Here is a 22,284-nt window from a genome sequence, read left to right on the forward strand (position 1 = left end):
GACACCGTACTAGATAAGAGTTTATTTCACAAACTGTCAATCAATTAGCAGTTATCAAATTCATAAGCACATTTTGTTTTACACTTGACACGTTTTTTTATCAAATAATTCACGTACACTTTCTTTTTGTTTTTAATTTATTTACTTTCCCATCAATAACTCAATAAATCAAAAAAAATTTTAGATGCACATTTACCAATAGATACTAGAGTTACTAATTGATTTATTATGCACATACAAAAAATATATATAAAGTTCAGGATATTTGAACATATACAAAGAATAATTGTTGGTTAAACATTCTTTTTATGAATACAACTTCTTATATAATATTGCCATCCTTTTTTGCATCATTACAGATTTATCACTTTTGTTGGTCATATAACGGTTTATATGATCCTTCATATACAAATTGTTCAATTTGAGAACTGAAGAGAATATATGTAAGGTAAAACCATCTTTTACATGATAATTTTTAGTTAACCGTGAGTTTGCTCAATGTCTACTAGTCTCGTTTTTATAACTTTTTGTAACTTTTCATAGCCCCTATACGAATGAATTATTTATGTGTCACCATCATTTTAATATATGTCTAAATACAGATATCATATTCAATATTTGTTTTTAATTATTATTTTTAGTTATTTCTTAGAATGATGTATTTATATAATTATTTATTTGTGTTTTAGCCCCTGAGGCAGCCGTTTTGATACGGCGAAACTCGGCCAGAGTCGGGCTAACTTTGTGTCTCCACTTCAATAAAGGAATTTATAAGACTATTGGCATCTATCGCTTTGTTCATCCCTACTGCGGGTTATACAGTGCGCTCGGCCCCATTGTTTGTTTTGACTGCTGCAGCACACTGAGCCAATGATTTCAATGTATTATCCACTATGATGCCTAGATCTTTTTCCTGGGTGGTAGCTCCTAATATGGAACCTAACATCGTGTAACTATAGCAAGGGTTATTTTTCCCTATATGCATCACCTTGCACTTGTCTACATTAAATTTCATCTGCCATTTGGATGCCCAATCTTCCATTCTCTCAAGGTTCTCCTGCAATTTCTCACAATCCGCATGTGATATAACTATTCTGAATAATTTTGTATCATTTGCAAATTTGATCACATCATGCATCATATCTTTTTCCAGATTATTTATATATATATTGAAAATCACTGGTCCAAGTACAGATCCCTGAGGCACTCCACTGTTTACCATTTTCCACTGAGAAAATTGACCATTTAATCCTACTCTCTGTTTCCTGTCTTTTCATCAGTTTGCAATCCACGAAAGGATATCATCTCTTATCCAATGCCTTTTTCATTTTCTTAGAAGCCTCTCATAAGGGATTTTGTCAAACGCCTTCTGAAAATCCAAATGCACTACATCTACTTATTCGTCTTTATCCACATGTGTATTAACCCTTTCAAAAAATGTATTAGATTTGTGAGGCAAAGCTTCGCTTGGGTAAAACCATGCTGGCTGTGTCCTATTAAACTATGTCTATCTACTGTATATGTTCTGTGATTTTGTTTTTAGAACAGTTTCCACTATTTTTTTACAGCATTGAAGTCAGGCTCACCTGGCTATTGTTTCCCGGATCACCCCTGGAGCCTTTTTTTTATATATGGAGGTTACATTGGCAACCCTCCAGTCTTCAGGTACAAAGAATGATTTGAATGATAGGTTACAAATTTTTACTAATAGGTCTGAAATTTCATTTTTTAGTTCTTTCAGAACCCTGGGGTGTATACCATCCAGTCCAGGTGATTTACTACTCTTCAGTTTGTCAATCTGGCCTACCACATCTTCCAGGTTCACAGTGATTTGGTTCAGTTCATCAGAATCATCTCCCCTGAAAACTGTCTCCAGAATCGCAAGAATGACAGAGAAAATATTCACTACACCAATATATTTCAGTGGGAAGTGCAGAGACTGAATAACTCAAATCCTTATTAATATAAATTAAACAAGCATCTTAAAACACTTTTCCATGGATACAATCTACAAGGAAAGAGTTTAAATGTCCTTATCAAAAAAGATCTGAAATGTGTGTTAGATGAGTATTTAAAAATCCAGAAAAGCTGCACAGTGCCCTACAAGAGGCTCCTTTTTATTTAAAAAGAGTGTCTGGTGTCTGCTAAACTGAAAAAGTGGCTGCAGATTAAGGATTAAATCTAGTAAACACATTTTCCATTGACATGAAATGGGGACAACATTTTAGTACATCTGGTCCTAAATGCCCTGCTGAGAAGTTGCCAAGCAGCTTGCTGCTGGGGTTAAAACCACAGCTCCAGTCCTAGATGGGGCTAACTTTGTCCCTTTCCCTGCAATTGTCAAAAGAGCCTGCTGATGGGACTTAACTTCAGCACCTGCCCGGGTCACTGCAGCAGGGACAAAACGTGGGCCATGGCTTGGAGATACCCAGGATAAATGCTGCGGGGACTGACTGTGACTTCTGTCCTGCAGGTCCCCCTGGGGGGGGGGGGGGGGCTGTGACCCATGCCCCCTAGAGGTGAGTCCACTGGCTCTCCTGTTTCTCCTGGGCACGCATGGGGTGCGGTGGAGGGGAAGCCCGGGGGTGACAAAGCCCCGGCCAGGGGCTCTCAAGGTCAGGGCAGTTTCATGCCAGCCCCCCCCCCCTCTCCCCGCTCGTCTCCTGAACCTGCCTGCCCTCCCCCCCCCCCCTGCTTTTCCCTGCACGGAGCCTTTACTACTGTCCCTGTCCGCTGGGCGAGTGGCGGGTAGGGGAGGAGAGCAGGGGTGGGGGGGGGGGGGGGAGACATGTGTTGCGGGGCGGGGGCAGCGACACACCACACACACACACACACACACACACAGACTGGCGGCGGCGGTGGTGAGCGAGCGGAGAGAGAGAGAGAGACGGGAGAGCCCACCCGCCGGCGGACACAGTGCGAGTCTCCTCCGGGAAAGCATCCGGCCACAGGGAGAAGCCAAAAAGGAGGAAAGATGAGAAGCGCCGGGCTGGGAGGCCGCTGAAAAAACTCTCCTCTTCCTCCTCCTCCGGCGCAGGGTGAGCCACTTCTCTCTCTCCCCCCCCCCCCCCTCCTCCTCTTCCTGGCGCTCCGTGACCTGGAAGGGTGGGGGCTCGGCTGCTCCCACTGGGGGGAGGGGGGGGGCAAAGCTTCACCTTCCCGGCAGTGCACGGCGTCTCCTCCCCGCAGGTACCGGCGAGCTCGGGGGAGGGGAGGGGGCCGGAGCGGGCAGTGGCACCGGAGGCTGCCGCCGGCTTTCTTGGCTTTTGCTTTTGGAGGAGGGAAGCGGCGCCGCCTGCCTGGGACTTCGGAGCGCGCTAGGAAGTGAAGCGGTGCGTCCCCAGATCCAGGGTGCGTTGCTTCGCTTTCCTTCTGCTTCTTCTTGCAACTTTCGGACGGGGGGGGGGGGGGGGGACGGGGAGCGCTGTCTCTCGTCGTCTCGGTGGGGGTTCGCGTTTGTGGCCAACTGCAGCCGTCAGATTAAAGCAAAAAAAAAAAAAACAAAAACCTGTGGTGGAAGCAGTCGGGTGAGGGCTGAAGTCTTTCGCGCGAGCTGAGATGTTGCTTTTAATGACTTAGAATGTGTTGGGGGTTTTTGGGGGAAAAGACTCGTCGGCAGGATTGTAAAAAAAAAACAGATAAGTCACAGGATTGCACCCCCCCCCCCCCCCTGCGAAAAGCACAGCCTTTGAGATTTGATGTAAACTTCTAATTTAGGTTACCTTGCGATTCTCCGAGGTAGTGAAACGTTTCCTAATGAAAAAAAACTGGAGGGGCTACCGGGGGCATCCCCGTGTCACCCGAGAACAAAAACACACACAGCGCTTCCTGGCAGAGGCCCTTTAAAAAATATATATATATCGTGCAACGAAAAGAAAGTGTTTCGTTTTATGTATGAATGAATTAATTTATTTTTTTTTGCATACAGTTATTGTAAGATGAGGACGTCCTGAGTGATGTGAGACGGGGGGGGGGGGGGGCAGTGTTTAGATGGGCGCTGTGTGCGCTCTTCTTACCGGAGCTTCTCTCAGTGTTTTGGTTTGAACGCAGACCCACGTGGAGTGTGTGTGTGTGTGTGTGTGTGTAGTGTCTCTGTTTGTACTCGATCTGTTAGGAGGTAACGGGCTTCTCCCTTTCAAACCCAGTGGGCTCTTGGCCATTTTATTTCCCTTTTCTGGCTGGCATTGCACACATCCTTTAGCAAAACGACCAAAAATTTAAAAATTTAAAAAAAAAAAAAAAATCCCGCAGGTTGGATTTCATTTGAATAACTCATCCAGCTATCCTTAGTAGTTTTTTGGTTCTTATTTTTTTTTTTTCATTGCATATAGGATGCATTTTATAAGTATTGGAGGGATCTCACTGCTTTCGTTCTCATTTTAAAGATCTGTCAAATTTATCTTTAGCCCGTGGGGGATAATTTATTTTTCTTTCCAAGAGTGTGTGTGTGTTTTCTATTCTAAGGCTCGCCGTTCAAAATGCTGCATTAAACGTTTTAGTGATCGAGGTTCCGAAAAGCAGGTTTAAATTAATTCGTTCAGCCGCAAAGATACTTCCCAGTATCTTTGCAGGAGGAAATCACCCCCTCCACTCAAAGCGATCTTCACTTGCAGTCTAGCACAAAACGTCAACCTTATTGACAAAAAGTTGTTACTTTTGGTTTGTTTGTGAATGATTGTAACTACTTAGCCGCTCAGCTTAAGCCGAAACAGGCAAAACGCGCTGTGCGCTAACGAAAAACGGATTGTCTCCGGGTCACCTGCTTTCAGAGATTTGTATCGTTTCTAAATACAGCAAGACAAAATAAGAGAAACTGGAGGGAGGTAAACATTTCCAGATCTTTAACGTATAGCTTATGAAAGGGACATTTTTAGCAGATTTTTATCTGATTAAAAATGTCCCAGATTGCTCACAAGATAGCATTTAGCAAAGTTACATTTGCTCAGTGTCTTGATCTTAAATAATGTCTACTTTGTGTGTTGCAGGTTACAGGGAGAATGAGCTTAGTTTTAGTAAAAATAAAGCGTAAGGAAAACGTTTTTAATTTCTGAAACAAGCAGAATTAGGAACCTAAATGTACGGCAAATTTTAAGCAGCTGTTTTTGTACAGACCGTGACACAAAAAATAACCATTACTGTATATCCATTTCCTTATGTTGAACTGGTGCAATCATTTAATCAGGCTGGTAGAAATGAAAATTATTACGTTTCGCGTTTCTTTTTTTCTCCTAACCTGATTATTTTTTCGCCATTGTAAACATTTGCATTATTTCCGCTTTCAGGAGAAACCGTGTAAAATTGCAGCTTTGGTATAACATTTCTATTTCCTATAAAGCCTTTTTAAAAAAAATGTCTTCGCAGTTGCAAACGAGAGAAAAATGCTCTGAATATTCTTATAGGCCACCTTTTTCCCACAGACTTTGGCTTCAGTGGGTTTTGTCGCAGGTTAAATCAGCTCTTCCCATGTGCTAGAAGTTGTAGGTGGTCCCGCTTTTTATTGGACTAATTTAATATATTTGTGACCAGCCTTGGAGAGCGTCATCGGGGTCAACGTTCTAACTTAGCAACTGCGCCATTTATTAACGCGCATGTACAAGAAGGAGTTGGCTAAAATCAAATGTAAATTGGGAGTCATGAGCTGAGGATTGACCCTTTAGGCCTAGGCTGACATATAATGGGGGGAGTTAACGCCCTGCCACCCGACCCCCACTGGGGACACCGAACTGTGGCTCCCTGTACTTTTTAGCAGTTTTTATTTCCCAGGGAGTATGTGAGGGGGGTAGTACCATTTTTTTTTCTTTGCAGCAGATAAACCCAAAAAGTGAGCCTGGGGTTATGTTGCTTTCTTTGCGGTGCCCGCCCGGGGGTTTCTCTCTGCTGAAGAGCTTACTTCAGCTGTATATATAGTGCGTTCAGCAAAGTCCTCCTCTATGGCAGCTGCTGATCATATTTCATAAGAGCTGTTAAAGCACTTAAAACCTAAAATTAGGTTCTGTGGTAGTAAATAGTTCAAATCACTTGATGAAGAAATAGACGAGAGAGAGAGAGAGAGAGAAAAAAGGGGGACTTTTGCCTTCTTTGTGCACAATTAGAAAGGCTCTGGCTTTTTGCATTAAAACCTTCAAACATGGTCTCGGTACATTTTTTAAGGTAAAGTATTTTGATGCGATGTGGGGAATATTTATTTGATGATGATGATAATAAAACTCCTCCACCCGCAGAGTCTTGCACCGATCGCCTCCAGGAGCGAAGCGTGGGGCTTTTTATTTCGCCCGGCAGCTGCATTTCCCTTCCTCTCTGCTCTCCTTTCAGAAATATTTCCCCGCGTGCCGAGAAGCCAGGGGTTGCCACAAAACACTGCAAGCTCCAGCGTGAGCGGCATCGGGCCCTCCCGATGCCCAAAGGGTGAATTTCACCAAAAAAGGTGTTTGTAGTACCGCGCGCGAGTATTTCCTTCCGTGATCCCGCTGGATTGTGCTCATCGGAGCTACATTTTTTTTTTTTACTGCTTTTCTTGGCTCAGGTGTATCGCATCCTCTGTATTACAGATAACAGCATTAGGATTTCCGCGCTTAATTTATTCTTTAGTTTTGTTTTTTTTTTGTAAAGCGCGGATCTGCTTTATTATTTAGCGGGATGCACAAAGGTGAATTGTGTTTTTTCTGAACCACGGGAAAGAGGAGCAACGTGAAATAACGAGGAGCGCTTTACATTTTTTTTTTTTTTAATGGTTTTGGAGAACAGTTTAAACAGGCAGAAAAAAAATATTTCCAAGTATTTGAATCAAATCCTTTCCTCTCCCCCCACCCTCAAAAAAAACAAAACAATTTTGGAATCTTGGGTAAATTTGACCTATTGTAACCTTTCATATCACCGAAAAGTGCTAATTGATCTCAGGGACTCAAACTTGGCGTTTGTTATTTGAAACCTTGAGCTTTGCCATGGACGCGCAACGGGCCGGATTACAGGGCTCGGTATGCGCGCGTATATCAGTGAGGGATCGGGTTAGTTTGCATTAGGTGCTTGGCTTGCTGGATTATTTCATTTCTTTAGTCTGCAGTCCCAGCGCTGTTATTATTATTATTATTATTATTATTTTTCAGATGTTTTAATTTGGTGATGCTGTGCCTTCTGGGGGCTTGAGACATTTTGTCCTCCCCCAAAAAACATATAAACCGTTCCTTTCCTTGTTGCTTCTGGCGCCGGGGCCGGCTGTGCTGGAAGGCCGCAGGTTGCTCCGGAGGGAGGCCGCTGTCTCGGCGTCACCTTTGGCCTCTGGCAGCTTTCCTGGTCCAAGGATGCATCGGGAGCAGGCGCAGACGTCGTGGGCTGAGCCTCCCTTCCACCGGCCCGGTCTCCCTAGCGCAAGGTTGGCAGCATTTTAAGCGTTAATGAGCCCTTTCGCGTTTAAAGTGGAAGTTAATGGGCGCGCGCTTCAGGTGAGTGAGTGACCTCCCGACGCCCCGGTCAGAGGAGCGCCCGCGGGGGGCCTTCCCGCCACGGCTCCCGAAGACCCCCCCCCCGGGGGTGCATCGCTGCGGCGTTCAGGGGGGTGGGAAACGTTCGGAGTCCGCCCCGAGGCCCTGCTGCCGCTCTGCCCGGGGGGATGGAGCCGGGGCCCGACCGAGTGACCCCGGCGGCGCAAAGGGCAGTGGCACCGTTACATGCTGTCCAGATCTCAAAGCGAAGTGGGAAAACCTCCCGGGGAGGCTTTTAGCGAGCTGGGCTCGTGCTTAACATGTGGTTTTTGCGACGTGCAGGGTGAAGGTTCGCCCAATTATCCCCTGCCCATGCTTTCTTTCTATTATTGTTCTGCGGGCCTGCAAAGCTGCATTTTAAACATGAATGGTGGAAGTGCCCCGTCCCCACGCCTCCGAGGTCACAAGCTGGCTTTTCGGGATAGGTGTGTAGTTACAGATGGGCACATTTCCACTCTGGCATTAGGATCTGGGGAGTTTTGTTTTTCTTAATTCGTCTTGGTGTGCTATCATTGCTTATTGGGTGCCAGATACTCCAGTTTTAGTAAAGGACTCCTCCTGAGGTAAAAGGCTTCTGCTAAATCAGGCCCAAACAGATAATGATGGGGAACTAAATAATACAAAACTAAATAACTTTTATTTTCATTGGTGAGGAAACAGGCTTTGTGTCTCGCTGTAGTTTTGTTTCTTGCATGGCTCGCCCACCTCACCAGTTAATTACAACTATAATATTCACCATTATGAATATTCTGCGCATGAAAACTGATCCAGTTCAGTAAGTTGTGTGTGTACATTGTATATACATACATATATATATTATGTAATATGGTTTCTATACAAGTTAAGCTTATGTTTGCATGTGGATTTTCCGAAAATTGGACTCTCCTGTTTCTGTGCCAGAAGTGAAATCAGAACATACCATGCAGTGGGGCAGCTCCTTAGAAGTTCTCACAGTGTGAAACTGCAATTTAAAAATTGTTTATTTTTTTCAGATTTCAGTCTGTGGCTAAAAACCGTGCCTTACCCGCGGAAATGGCCGTTTACAAAAAAATTGCCTGCCCGATATGTGGGGGGGAAAGCTTACATGTGTATGTCGTTACCCGTATTAGGTTTACCCAGATGGGATCGAAGCTGGCTTTTCCGTTTCACATGCACCCTGTTTCATTTTCAAAGTATCTGGCCAGGGTTGAAGCTCTGACAACTGGTGCCACTGCTCACACGTTTCAACCTTCTGCTAATGAGTCTTTTAGCACCTGCGCAATATAGGCGCACGCATTTTAAAGATTTGAAATCTACAAGCAGCAGTGCACTCCTGCAGCAGCAGACCAGAAAGCATATCTTATACTGTGCAATAGATTTTATCAGTTCATATATACAGCGTGAGTGTCTCTCTGTGTCTGTGTGTTTGTATGTCTGTGTGTCCGTGGTGGGGAGGTACTTAGTTTGTGAGATCAGCAACTAATATGGATAAAGCCAAAGAGTAGAGAATATAATTTAGGCAGCACAGGGATATGGCTGCTCCCAGAGAAGCCAGACATTTTGGGGAACCTGGCTAGAAGACTAGAATAAAAAAAAAAGGTAGATGTTAAATTAGCAATGTCATGTGGCCTGAATAACTATATTATTACTTTTTAGAATACTGAGTAGTATTTTTTTTTGTTTGGTAATCTCCCAGTGAAATATTGCAGCACGTGGTAATCTCACTTGTTTGTTAGCAAGCTACGTTGGGTCTAATTTTATCAGGCTATGTGAGGCATGCCTCTCTGGCAGTTCTGTTAAAATAAGGACTTATGTTTCAATTACGTACACACTAGACAAATATTTTAAAGCATTGTTGCTGTTTGCCAAAGAACCTGCACTTTTTTTCATGTGTGTTGCAAAAAAAAACCCAAAAAAACAACTTGTGCACATCTGCTAGACATGCTTACTGGAAATTGGGTATTTCTGCCGCTAGGTTGGTTTGGGATGCCTGTGGAGGAGGGGAGGCACCTGTTGTGAGGGCATGTAGAGTACATCATATAAGGCCAGATGCACTCAGCTTTTTCTTCCATAGATGGGAAAAACCCCTTAGTATATTTGGCCCTACAGGTAGGAAATGTGTCACTAAGTTAAACATTTTTCTGCATTGGGCAAGACGCAGTAACATCTTTAGATATGACTCAATGTGACTGTACTAAAAGCAGAGGCCCTTTAATAATTATTTATGTGGTGCACTATCTGGGATGTGCTCCCTGGAAAAGGTCAAAGAAAACCATTTAGATATCTAGGGACATACATCATGTGTGAAGGAGTTCAGTTAAGCTCTTAATGTGGGTCCTGGGCCATGCACGCTATTGCTTGCTCCCTGCCTTTCCCTGAACTGCTCCCCTCCCCCAATGGCACCCTAAAAGAGAGCGTAGAATAAAAGCCAGCAGGCTGTCTCTTTATTTCGGATTTTTATATACCGACATTCTCAATACAAGTATCGAATCAGGTCGGTTTACAAAGAACAAAACTGTCGCAATAAAGGCGTTACATTAAACAGCGTTTCTTAACATATGAGTAACATATAACATATATAAAAATAAATAAATAATACAAATTAAATATTACATAGACTATAATAATAATAATAACTCGTCAACAGGACGTGGATAAATACAAAGGATGTTTAAGGCATGAGTATATATCTTGAATAATTAGAGGGGCAGTCTAAATTGTGATATGTGGGTACTAATGTGATATTCTTTGTGGAAGAACTCTGGCTGCGGCTTTATTTATATATAATCCAAGGCTACAATTACAGTTTGTGCATCCTAACTTAACTAAGGCTTGGCTTTGACAATCTAGCATTCCCTCAATTAATCAGCCATGCTAAATTGTAACTTGCTGCTGGCATGCTTCATCAGCTGCCATCAGTCTGGCCGGCAGAGCCAGTGGAGATGGGGAGCACATAGCCTGCCCGATTGACCCGGCTGCGCTCGCTCACAATTGCGTTTAAGTGTTTCATGCGTGCAGCCTGCCAGAACAGCCTAGCTGCTTTTTCTGCTTGCACGTACTGTGCTTAACAGCCTGCCAGACTGACCCGGCTGTGTTCTCAATTGAATCGGCTTGAACAATACATTCTTCCTCTCTGGCCTAATTAGGGGTGGCCTTAGAATATAAACAGGTCTCTCTTCGTTTGTCCATCCTGCTACCGTCATGCCGAACCTATGACCTAAGGGACGGAATAGCACCCTTGTTTTTCCTGTCTTTCCGCCTCCCGTGCTGTGGCTGAGTTCCTGGTATGTAGAGCTGCCTGCAACGCATCCTGGAATATGCTCAGTAGAATGTCCAACAGATGCAGGCCCTCCAGCCTGTGCAGCCTCAGCTAATCCAACACAATCAGCTCAAGTCTCAGTGCCAAACCACCTCAGAGAGAGAAACAAACTTGGAGATTTCCCAGTGAATCCTCTTTCTCCTTTTCTCCCAATCTTTCTTTCGCATGTCAGAATGCCACCCTCTCCATGGGATGATATCGGGCCATATGACTTGGCGACCTAAGGAATAGTATTGTGACCTGTGTTTTGTCCCTAATACTCAAAATTAAGCCCTTTTAGGCCACTAGGTCATTGCCGCTCAGGTATATCAGTATAGCAAGCGGTGGGGATTTAGTGCAAGTTGCATAAATCAATGTCACCCATCCACTGAATCTTTGTCTGAATGAATCCTAAATGCTCTCCTTGTGGCCATTCTAATGCTCACTTCTCTACCCAGAAAACATACGAGTGCCCGCATATTCAAACCTGTCTCAACTGCCCTGAAACAGAAGCCATAAGATTCAGTTAATAATAGCTGGCCCATCCCCTTTCCTTACATTCTTTTTATTAATTATTTACCCCCTCGAATTGGCCCTAGTGCTACCTTGTGTGGCCTCACCGAGCTTCTAAATGTTTCCTGGCCTCCACCACCCCACTAACCCATCACCACCTTAAGCGGCTGCCCATAGCTTCTAAATCTGCCCGATCTCCAACTCCCAATCCTTTTGAGCTTTTTAGAAGAAGCAACCAAGCAGAAAGAGTGTATACCAGAAGTCACTGGGTTGAAGCCCAGATGTAGTAAGCAATGCATTTCTCTAAACAGATGCGATCTGAAATCTGGAGAGGGTAGACCTGTCTTGATGAATCAAAAATAATCCCCTCCTGCCCTCCTGATCTTCATGAAAGCCCTTGTGTTGGCTAAAGGAAGATGGCAGTGTTTGCCATGTCTCACAGATGAACCCACAAACCTTTAGCACCCTGGACTGTCTTAGAGCTTCTGTTGATTAATCGGTAGCCACTGAAAATCGATTAGAACTGACTTGATACGGTCCCTCCGCTTGTTACCAAATATTAAGTGGGCCGCTGCATTCAATAAGGGCTGCAACAGTTTTAGTGTCTTTGGAGGGAGACCTAAATAGATAGAATTCCAATAATCAACAAGGGGTAGAATACAAGCCTGGACTCAAACTTATCCAGTAGATGTTTCAGGCCGCATAAAACTCGTAGTTTGTAAAATTCTGATTTAGTGACTGCTTTGACATGCGACTGAAAAGTTAAAGAAAAGTCAAGTAATCCACCTACATTTTTATATTCGTACTCAAAGGGAAACTGATGTTTTCTGTGGTAATGGATGTTTGCTGTATTTTAGAAAGATCTCTGGATTAGTAGAAACTGAGTTTTGGAGATGCATAGAGCCAGTTTATTGTTGAAAAGCATTTCTGAATGGTTGAGAAGCAAATCTGTACAAGTTCTACTGCTTCTGATCAAGATGAGCAATCACGGACAAAAAACTGAATATCATCGGCGTAAAGTTTGTATCCATTGCAAAGGCTGGCAAGAAGTTTATATAGTGGAGCTAAGTAAAGATTGAAGAGCATTGCCGATAAAGCAGAGCCTTGCAGAATGCCCCATAACAATGTCCGACCATTTTGAACACTGATTATTGAATTCAACACACTGTGGGTACTTGCCAGGTTCTTTTGGGTACTTGCCAGGTTCTTATGGCCTGGATTGGCCACTGTTGGAAACAGGATGCTGGGCTTGATGGACCCTTGGTCTGACCCAGTATGGCATTTTCTTATGTTCTTATGTGTACGCTGAGAAACCAAAGTAAGACAGAGACAACTATACCACATTCTCTTGGACAGTACATTAAGATGGAGTGGCCTGCAGTATCAAAGGCTGAAGAAATGTCTAAAGAGACTAGAATTTAGCTATGATCTGCTTCAAGGTCTCTGTCTCTGCCATACTTTTTTAACAGATGTCTTACAACAGCTCTTTTCAGTAGAGCTGGTAGATTGCGTTGGGATAATGATAGATTAACCAAAGCACTCAAAGCTGATGCAAGAGTGTCCTTAGCCTTTTTTAGAATTGAAATACTCAAAGGTTCATTGTGCAGACATAGCAAGAAAGTATTTTCCCAATATTGGTGACACTAGTCTTGTGGGGCAATAAGCTAGCCAACAAGAGGATATTGATTCACTTAAGCCAGTGCTGTAGTAGTGGCTACCATGAACAGGCAGGAAGCTAAATGCCCAGTTTCAGCAGGAGTAATGAGGCTAAGAAATTTCCACACTGGGTCAGACCAAGGATCCATCAAGCCCAGCATCCTCTTTCCCAAAGTGACCAAACCAGGCTACAAATACCTGGCAAGTACCCCAAATCTCAGAAGATCCCATGCTACTGATGCCAGTAATCGCAGAGGCCATTCCCTAAGTCAACTTGATTAATAGCAGTTAATGGACTTCTCCTCCAAGAACTTATCCAATCCTTTTTTGAACAGAGCTACACTAACTGCACTAACCACATCCTCTGGCAGCAAATTCCAGGGCTTTATTGTGCGTTGAGTGAAAAAGAATTTTCTCCGATTAGTCTTAAAATGTGCTACTTGCTAACTTCATAGAGTGCCCCCTAGTCCTTCTATTATCCGAAAGTGTAAATAACCGATTCACATCTACCCGTTCTAGACCTCTCATGATTTTAAAGACTTCCTCACCAGTCTCTTCTCTAAGCTGAACAGCTGAAAAGAGGAAGCTGCCAAGCGAGTGGCTCCTCTTTATTTGGCTACAAGACTGTTCTCCCCCTCCCCCCCCCCCCCCCCCAGCAAGATGCAGCAGGTGTGTCTTTTAGTCCTTGTCCTAGCCCTTCCCTATCCTAGTCTTGGGCACAAAGGGCCAGCCACGTAGCCACATTATGGCCTCATGGCTGAGCCTAGTGAGGCACCTATGTATTATTTATACTATTGGCCCAAAGCAGGAGGAAACTTCATTGACCATCAAGTGCCTGCACAACACACTGCACAGAAATATTATTATTACTAAAATTCTAAATGTGTAACAGCCAGAGAATTGGCTATTGAAAGCAAGGGGATAGCATACATTCATAGGAACTTTTTCAGTTAGTTGGCGATGATAGAAAATGTTATCTTATATTCTATCATATTGAATGGAAGGTTTGTTTTATTTTCTTACTACTGAAAAGCTTATATTAATCTCAGTCACTCGTTTTTGTTTGAATTTCATCACTTTATTTTCCCCAGAACAATTAAAAAAAATTCTAAGAGAGAAGCGATCTGTTTTTATATGTGCAGGAGAGAGAACCTTTTAAGTTCATTTTTTCGGCTAAGTAGCCTGAGCATTTTTGATATTTAAGCAATGTTCGGTACTGTTGGCAAATTCTGAAGTGACTTACATATCTCACCCCCAGGTTGCTCTTCATACTTAAATGTTAGGGGTATGGCGGAAGCGCAGGTTGTCCTGAATTCAGGAAACATTCCAGAAAGTGATGAATATCAGCTGATATTTATCGCAAGGCACTTTTTTTCATGCCAAGCAAGAAAAGGAGGAGTGAGGCTTTCAGGTGTGTGTATGTTGGGGGAGGGGGAATATTAGGCTATAGCCAAGATTTTCCCTAATTTACATTTTTGCATTCTTTGCTTTGTCCACCTACCTTTAGTTCTATGTTTATTAAAAAAAAGAGTGGATAATGCTTTTCTGGCTGGCGAGATGGTATTGAATGTGGATTGTTAGGTTAGCAGTATCCATCTTTTGCACCTCGTGAACCACATTAGCAGGCAGCCAAGGCACAGAAAGCTACAGTCACATAAACTATGTTGGCTCACACATTATGGAGTGGATATTTCAAAGCAGTTATGTGCATAAAATTAGCTTACATGCATGCATATTTTACTTTCATGTGCTCATTTACCTAAGCAAGAAATGAGTGGTCTAGGGGTATTATGGGCAGGACTAAGAGTCATGTGCATAAGTTCCCTCTCTCGGTTCAGGGAGCAATTTTAGATCTAATTCTCAGTGGAGAACAGGATTTGATGAGAGAGGTAACGGTGGTGGGGCCGCTTGGCAATAGTGATCATAATATGATCAAATTTGAGTTAAAGACTGGGAGGGGACAGTAAGCAAATCCAGGACTCTAGTGCTAAACTTTCAAAAGGGAAACTGATAAAATGAGAAAAATAATTAAAAAAAACAAACCAAACTGGTTTAAGAGTTAAGAGTGTGCATCAGGCATGGACATTGTTAAAAAATACCATCTTAGAAGTGTAGTGCAATGAATTCCATGCATTAAGAAATGTGGAAAGAAGGTCAAACGATTACTGGCATGGCTAAAAAGTGATGTGAAAAAGGCTATTTTAGCCAAAAGATCTTCATTCAAAAATTGCAAGAAGGATCCAACAGAAGAAAATAGGATAAAGCATAAGCATTGGCAAGTTGAATGTAAGACATTGATAAGATAGGCTAAGAGAGAATTTGAAAAGAAGTTGTCCCTAGATGCAAAAACTAAGCATAAAAACTTTTATAAATATATCTGAAGCAGAAAGCCTATGAGGGAGTCGGTTGGACTATTAGTTGATTGAGGGGTTAAAGGGGCACTTAGAGAAGATAAGGCCATCGCGGAAAGATTAAATGATTCTTGAGACTGTTTTCAAGGGTGCAATTCAGATGAGCTGAACCAAATCACGGTGAACCTGGAAGATGTGGTAGGCTAGATTGATAAAATGAAGAGTAGTAAATCACCTGGAATGGATGGTATACACCCCAGGGTTCTGAAAGAACTAAAAAATGAAATTTCAGACTTATTTCATTTAATTTGTAACCTATCATTAAAATCATCCATTGTCCCTGAAGACTGGAGGGTGGCCAATGTAACCCCAATATTTAAAAAGGGCTCCAGGGATGATCCGGGTAACTATAGACCGGTGAGCCTGACTTCAGGGCCTGCAAAAATCATGAAAACTGTAATAAATAATAAAATCACAAAACATTTAGATAGACATGGTTTAATAGACCCAGCCAGCATGGATTTACCCAAGGGAAGTCTTGCTGTTAGGATTCGTGGGTTTTCTGGACCCTTGGCCCGAGGTGGAGGTTGTTGCTACCTGAGTGGGATGGGCCCCACAGGTCCTCACCGTCCGGAGGTGAGGTCAGCTGTAGCAAGGACACGACTATAGTTCAGTGAACAGAGAATGTCCTGTGTCACTGCCATGTGATCGCAGGTACCTGCCCTGAAAGATACTGTGAGGCGCCCCGAGAAGCGGGGTGGAGAGGCACAGTCCAAGGGAATCACAGGCAGGGTCAGCCCTGCCCGGGAGCTTTCCTCTCTGGTACATCGTACCTTCAGAGGTACGATGTACCAGAGAGGAAAGCTCCCGGGCAGAGGTGCGCTGGGCAGGCGTGGAGACAGGATCTCTAAAGGAGTAATGTGGAGACTGTCCCGAGGAGCGGGACAGTGCAGCAATAGAGTCTCTGGTGGTGACGTAGAGGCTGCCCCAAGGAGCGGGGAAGCGCAGAGTCAAGTCTCTGATGTTTTGACGTCGGCTGCCCTGAGAAGCAGGGAACGTAGAGCAAGGCCACTGGTGTAGTGACATGGAGACTGCCCCGAGGAGCAGGGAAGTCTCTGAAGTGATGTAGATGTGGCCCCAAGGAGCGGAGAAGCAAACCAGCAGGACCTCTGGTGAGGAGCGCAGGGGCTACTCCAAGGAGCGGGGAAGCCTGGAGACCAGGTCTCTCAAAGGAACCACAAGCAGGCCCCCTAGGAGCGGGTACCCGAGCCAGAGTCCAGATCAGCAGGTAGAGATCCAAGGCAGGAACCACGGGTCCGGAGAGACAGGAACAAGCACCAGCGAGGTGAAGGAACTCATTGCCATATGGTGGCGTCCCAGCCACCATATGGAGCAAGGAGGACCAGGAACAGTGCAGCGACAATGTCTGGCCAGAGCCGCGAGTTCCCCTGGAGTGGAGGGCCAGGCATGGCAGGAAGTGAGTTGGGTCGACCACGGGTGAATGCGGCCAGTCATAACACTTGCTTCACAAATCTCCTACATTTTTTGGAAGGGGTGAATAAACATATGGGCAAAGATGAACCGTCAGTTGTGGTGTATTTGGATTTTCAGAAGGTGTTCGACAAAGTCTCTCATGAGAAGTGAATAAGAAAACTAAAAAGGGTACAATGAATCAGGGGTGGCTGATCAAAATTGCGGATGACACAAAATTATACAGATTAGCTAAATCTCAAGCGGATTGTGATAAATTGCAGGGCTGGAAGATTGGGCTTCCAAATGGCAGATGAAATTTAATGTGGACAAGTGCAAGGTGATGCATATGGGGCAGATTTTAAAAGCCTACGCATGTAAATCCAGTTGGACTAACACGCGTGGGGGGGGGGGTGGTTACGCCCCCCCCCCCCACGCGTGAACAATGGATCTCTGTACTACCTTCAAGTACTTAATAAGAGCCACCCCTGATTCATCTATTGTTTATACTCTTTGTTTACTGCGTTCTTAGGCCTTTCTTTCCAGCTGTCTATGCTTCCAAGTTTACTATCCTTGTTGAATGTAACTTTGTTCTTCCTGTTCAAACTATTGTTTTTGTTACAGTTCCTCAATTCGATGTAAACCGATCTGATATGGTCATTCAACCATGAAGGTCGGTATAGAAAAGTGTTAAATAAATAAATAAATAAATGGTCAGAGGCCTCTCTTTGGCCTGGGGATCGCGCGCCGGTACTTGGGAGGGAGTGGGGAAAGCCATCGGCGCTCCCCTACGGCTTGGCACGTGCAAGGTGCACTAGTTTGCACCCCCTTGCGTATGCCGACCCTGGATTTTATAACACGCTCGGCTGCATGCGCATGTTATAAAAATCAGGCGTATATTTGTGCGCACTGAGTAGCACGCACAGGGTTTAAAAATCCGGCCCATAGGGAAAAATAACCCTTGTTGTAGTTACATGATGTTAGGTTCTAGCTTAGGAGTTATCATCCAGGAAAGAGATCTAGGTGTTATAGTGGATAACACATTGAAATCATCGGCTCAGTGTGCTGTGACAATCAAAAAAAGCAAACAGAATGGTAGGAATTATTAGGAAGGGAATGGTGAATAAAACAGAAAATGTCATAATGCCTCGTTCAATGATGAGCCCACACCTTGAATACTGTGTGCAATTCTGGTCGCCGCATCTCAAAAAAGATATAGTTGCAATGGAGAAGGTACAGAGAAGGGCTACCAAAATTATAAAGGGGATGGAATGGCTTTCAATGCATTGCAGGTATTTCTGGGTAACCAAACATGTGCATATGTTGGTAGATGAACAATTTGTGTGAACCTGATACGGTTATTGGTGGCTCACATGTAAGCCCTGTGAGCCACCACACTTACTCCAGGCTCAACAAGTTCTCCCCTCCATGGCAAAAATGCTGCTGGTACATGCGCACTGCTGGGAGTGGCGTGCAGCACTCAGATGTCATCTCCTTCCTGCTCATTTCCTGCCCTCTCTACGCATATGCGCATGGCACACTTCAGGACTAAAAAGGCCCATGGCGGGAAAAATCTGCATTGCGCCCTTTGATGACGTCTACTCCCTGCACTAGTTAAGGTGCCTCCGGACCTGGTGTTGGCACCTTAGCAACGGGTCTCCTGCCTTAGTGCATGTTGCTTGCAAGTTCCTGGTTCCTGTTGTCCTGCGTTCCTGTATTCAGTCTTGCCCTTCAGCCTTACCTCATACAGCTTTGTCTTCTCCAGGCTTCATCCAACTCTCGTTGGCTAGCCTTGCCTTGTCTGTCCATCTTGTCTAGTTTCACCTGTGTGTCTTCGTCCTTCCTTGGCCTGACTCTCTGGATCTTGACCTCTTGCTTGGATCTGACCATGTTGCTTGTTGCCTGGACCTGAACTCTTGCTTGGATCTGACCACGACTGCCTGCTACCCTGACCCCTTGCTTGGACCTGATCACAATTGCCTGCTGCTTGGGCCTGACCCCTTGCCTGGAACTGACCACTCCTGCTAGCCACCTGCCCTGACCATTAGTCTTATGCCTTTGGACTCTAGTTCTCTCCCCTACCCTAGGGACCTGCCTAAGAGCTGCAAGCTGCCAGAACCCAAGGGCTGGTAAAGGTGAAGTTCCAGACTGTCCCGCTACAGGACGTGCTTGCCGACTGCTGGCATCGTAGGTTTGCCCTTGAGGCGGAGTCACCTATGCTTCAGCACAAAGGGCTCACGCCCCTCCCCTGCCACCCTTCACAGATAATGCGCAGGTCATACAATGCTGTACTAGATCTCTGCACGGCCATGTATATGAGGTCGCACAGATTGAAAGTTATCCTCCTTGTGTTAAACTTTTTTCACTTTATCTCTGTTCCATTTTCTTGCTGCTTTTTAAAACATTCCATCCCAATATGGTTATATTCTTTTTAGGTTTTCATTTTTTTGTGTTTAGTCAGTGGCAATAAGCGATACTGAAGAATGAACTGTGCCGTTGCTGGGATAATTTGAATGAGAACAGCTTTGTGATGTTTTGCAGAAAAATCCAGAAAGTTAAAAGTTGAACAGGACTTTGGTGAAGTTCCTATAAGAGAGTTTTTATATAACACCCCTTCTTCGTATATTCTGGTGTTTTATCTCCATCCGTTGTCCTCTAATTCTGCACATTCACTGGTTTATTGCCAGTTTTATAGCTGACATCAATGAAATCGAATAATTTAATCCAGCACCACAAGTTTGCTGCTGAAGTCACTGTCAGCCATGGCGTTTGCTAATATGAGAGCAGATGGCAACTGTGTAAGTGGATGGGATTTGTTCCAGTTTTAAAACATAATCTCACTTCATATCCCTCCTGCATCCTGTGTTAAAAGTACTACCTCATTCCTGCTATCTCTCCCCATATAACCTTCCTCCCCTGACCACCTTAATCAATGTATGTCTTTTGCTGAAAATGTACGATATATGAACACATCAAGTGAATGTAATGGTCTGCCTATGATATTTATGTCATGATGTAAACCGTTGTGATCTTCTCTTGGAGCAACGGTCTATAAAAATGGCTAAATACATAAATAATCCATTCTCAAGCAAATAGGTAACAGGAGTTTTCCCAGGGACAAAATCTGAAGCCCAGGTGCACTTCTAACCATGGGAGCAGCTGGGAAAAGGCTATCGGCTCCCACCTGTTGCTGGCTCCCTTCTTTGCCTCAGCCCCCCAAACTGCTGTGGAAATCCTGTACTGTAGATGGATGCAGGCTCTGCTGGTGGAAGATGCTTTTGCCTCGCTTGAATTTGTCTGTAAAACCTGCAAAGTAGAAAGAAAGGTAGCAAACAACCACACTTAAAAGACTCCATAATAATCCATGAGCAGCTCACTCACTACACCTTCACTGTCTCTCTTTTCAAAGATGGGGCAGGGCCTCCGTTGCCACTGGGGCTGACTTTCAGCCCACGATGGAGCGACTGATGTAGCTGCTCCAATTTTGGGTGTCTGAATTCAGCTAATTTTCAGCAGAATGTCGGTGGCTAGGTTTGTGGTCTTAATATGGATTACGGAGACCTGACTACCAGTGGAGGGATGGGTTGCCTAATTGGCTTGCTTAAGACATAATTAGGGTTTCTGTTTTTAGGTGTTTATAAATTGAAAATGTAGGTGTTTATTTTCCAGCTAATTAGGGGGTCCTTTGAGAGTACAAAAAAAAAAAAAAAAAAAAGGGTGTTCATCGATGTTTTTACAGCACTGGTACCATTGCTGGGTACTTTGTCCAACTGAATTAAATACGTAGGGCACATTTGTGCCGCTGAGGAATCAATGCAGAAAGACAGAAAAGCAGAGTGCAGAATCCCAAGCAGCTAAGGGGAGGGGTGAGAGAGTGGTAGGGGAAGTGGTGTTTATCCAATAAACACTTTATTTTTGTTTTTTGCATTAGGGGTATTTTATCAATCTTTGTCGATTAAATCCTAAAATCATAAGCCCTAACGATAATATTTACATGTACAATGTATTATTGAAAAAAAAAACCCAACTACAAGGCCTGTTTCAGGGATGTCAAATTGCAATTCTGTATGGCCACAGACTGGTCTGTGTTGGGTTTTTTTTAGGATATCCCTAATGAATATGCATGAGATATATATTTGCGTGCACCACCTTAATTGAATGCAGATATATCTTGTACATACTCATTGGGGATATCTTAAAAACCAGAATACATTTTGGCCCTCAGGTATTGCAGTTTGTCACCCAAAGCCCACTTAGTCTACCCATGTACAACATCACAGACTGTGACTGCTCTCAGGTGTTACCTTCACCTGCTTGCAGATAATAATCTTGCTTATCCCATGCTTTCTTGAACTGTGTTACTCATTTTTTATGTCCACTACCATCACTAGGAAGCTGTTCCATGGATCCAACTCCCTTTCTGTGGATAAATATTTCCTTATGTTATTTCTCACTATAACTGCTTTGAGCCTCTGAGTCTAGAACGTTTTTCCCCACTGAAACAACGTTTGCTTCTTATGTACTATACCTTTTAAATATGTGAAAGCCTTTATCTTAGCTCTGCCTTACCTCCTCTCTTCTAGGGTATGCATTCTTAGGCCCGAAAGTCTCATTTCATATGGTTTATGAAATATGAATTAGAAGAAGCCTTAAATATTATTTATTTTATTTTCCCTTCTGGAGCATATTGATCTCGGGAGACTGTAGATCCATCTCTGATAGTTCCTGGGGCGGGGGGGAGGGAGAACATGACTACGTCAGTCTCTTCTGGTAACATGCATGGCTCAAACAGAAGCGAGAAAAGTGGCTCTAATTAGAGCTTCAAATAGAAAATGAGGAAAGAAGCTCCAGAGAAACAACAGAATCTAAAATGGGAAAGCAAGACATTGAGCAGCGCGTGCATACAGCTCTTCAACCAAAAGACTCGGGAATACCACCCTGGGTGCAGAATGCCCTCATCTAAACTTGTCCTGAAGAGCTCAGGCCCTATACGGAGGCAGTCTTTTAGACATCACAAAACACATTACAGAACAAGAGTAAAAAACGAGGGAAAAATGGAAGCTGTTACACATATGACCCTACAATGAAACAGGAAAGATAAATCTGCCAAAGTGGAAAGCAAGACAGTGAAACAAAAGATGGGAGGAATTGTAGCCAAATGAAGGCTGACACACTTCCTATGCACACAGACAGTGGTTGACTTTCTTTTGCATGGAATATCCAGGTTTCAGTCACACACCTCCAGAGTGTGACTGAGGAGAGTCAGCTGCTGGTTTTCTCAGCTGCCCTTGGCATGGAACCTAGATTGACCAACTTGGTTAGAAACTTACTGAGTCGCAGGCGCTAAAGGATACTGGAAAATGCAGTTTACTTGAAGGAGGAGGTTACCAGTGGTGTGCCTCAGAAATCAGGCCTAGGACCGGTTGTTTTCAACATTTTCATGAGTGACATAGTGGAAGGATTGACAGGAAAGGTTTGGGGTTTTTTTTGCCGATAATACCGAAATCTGGATAGACAGTCAGAAAGGTGTGGAAAACAT

General features: G+C 43.9%; 1 protein-coding gene across 13 annotated transcripts in view; it reads left to right on the forward strand.

The window, feature by feature from the left end:
• The first annotated feature begins 2,809 nt into the window (after positions 1-2,809).
• Positions 2,810-22,284, forward strand: part of LOC115088383 (eyes absent homolog 4-like) — a 545,124-nt gene continuing 525,649 nt past the window's right edge. For 11 of the 13 annotated variants that reach the window (XM_029596587.1, XM_029596586.1, XM_029596590.1 and 8 more), the window contains exon 1: positions 2,810-3,038. The gene's annotated coding sequence lies outside the window, so the exon portion shown is untranslated. The other 2 variants (XM_029596585.1, XM_029596584.1) reach the window with 2 other exon arrangements.

Source organism: Rhinatrema bivittatum, chromosome 3 (assembly GCF_901001135.1).
Source record: "Rhinatrema bivittatum chromosome 3, aRhiBiv1.1, whole genome shotgun sequence".
NCBI classification, from domain to species: Eukaryota; Metazoa; Chordata; class Amphibia; order Gymnophiona; family Rhinatrematidae; genus Rhinatrema; species Rhinatrema bivittatum.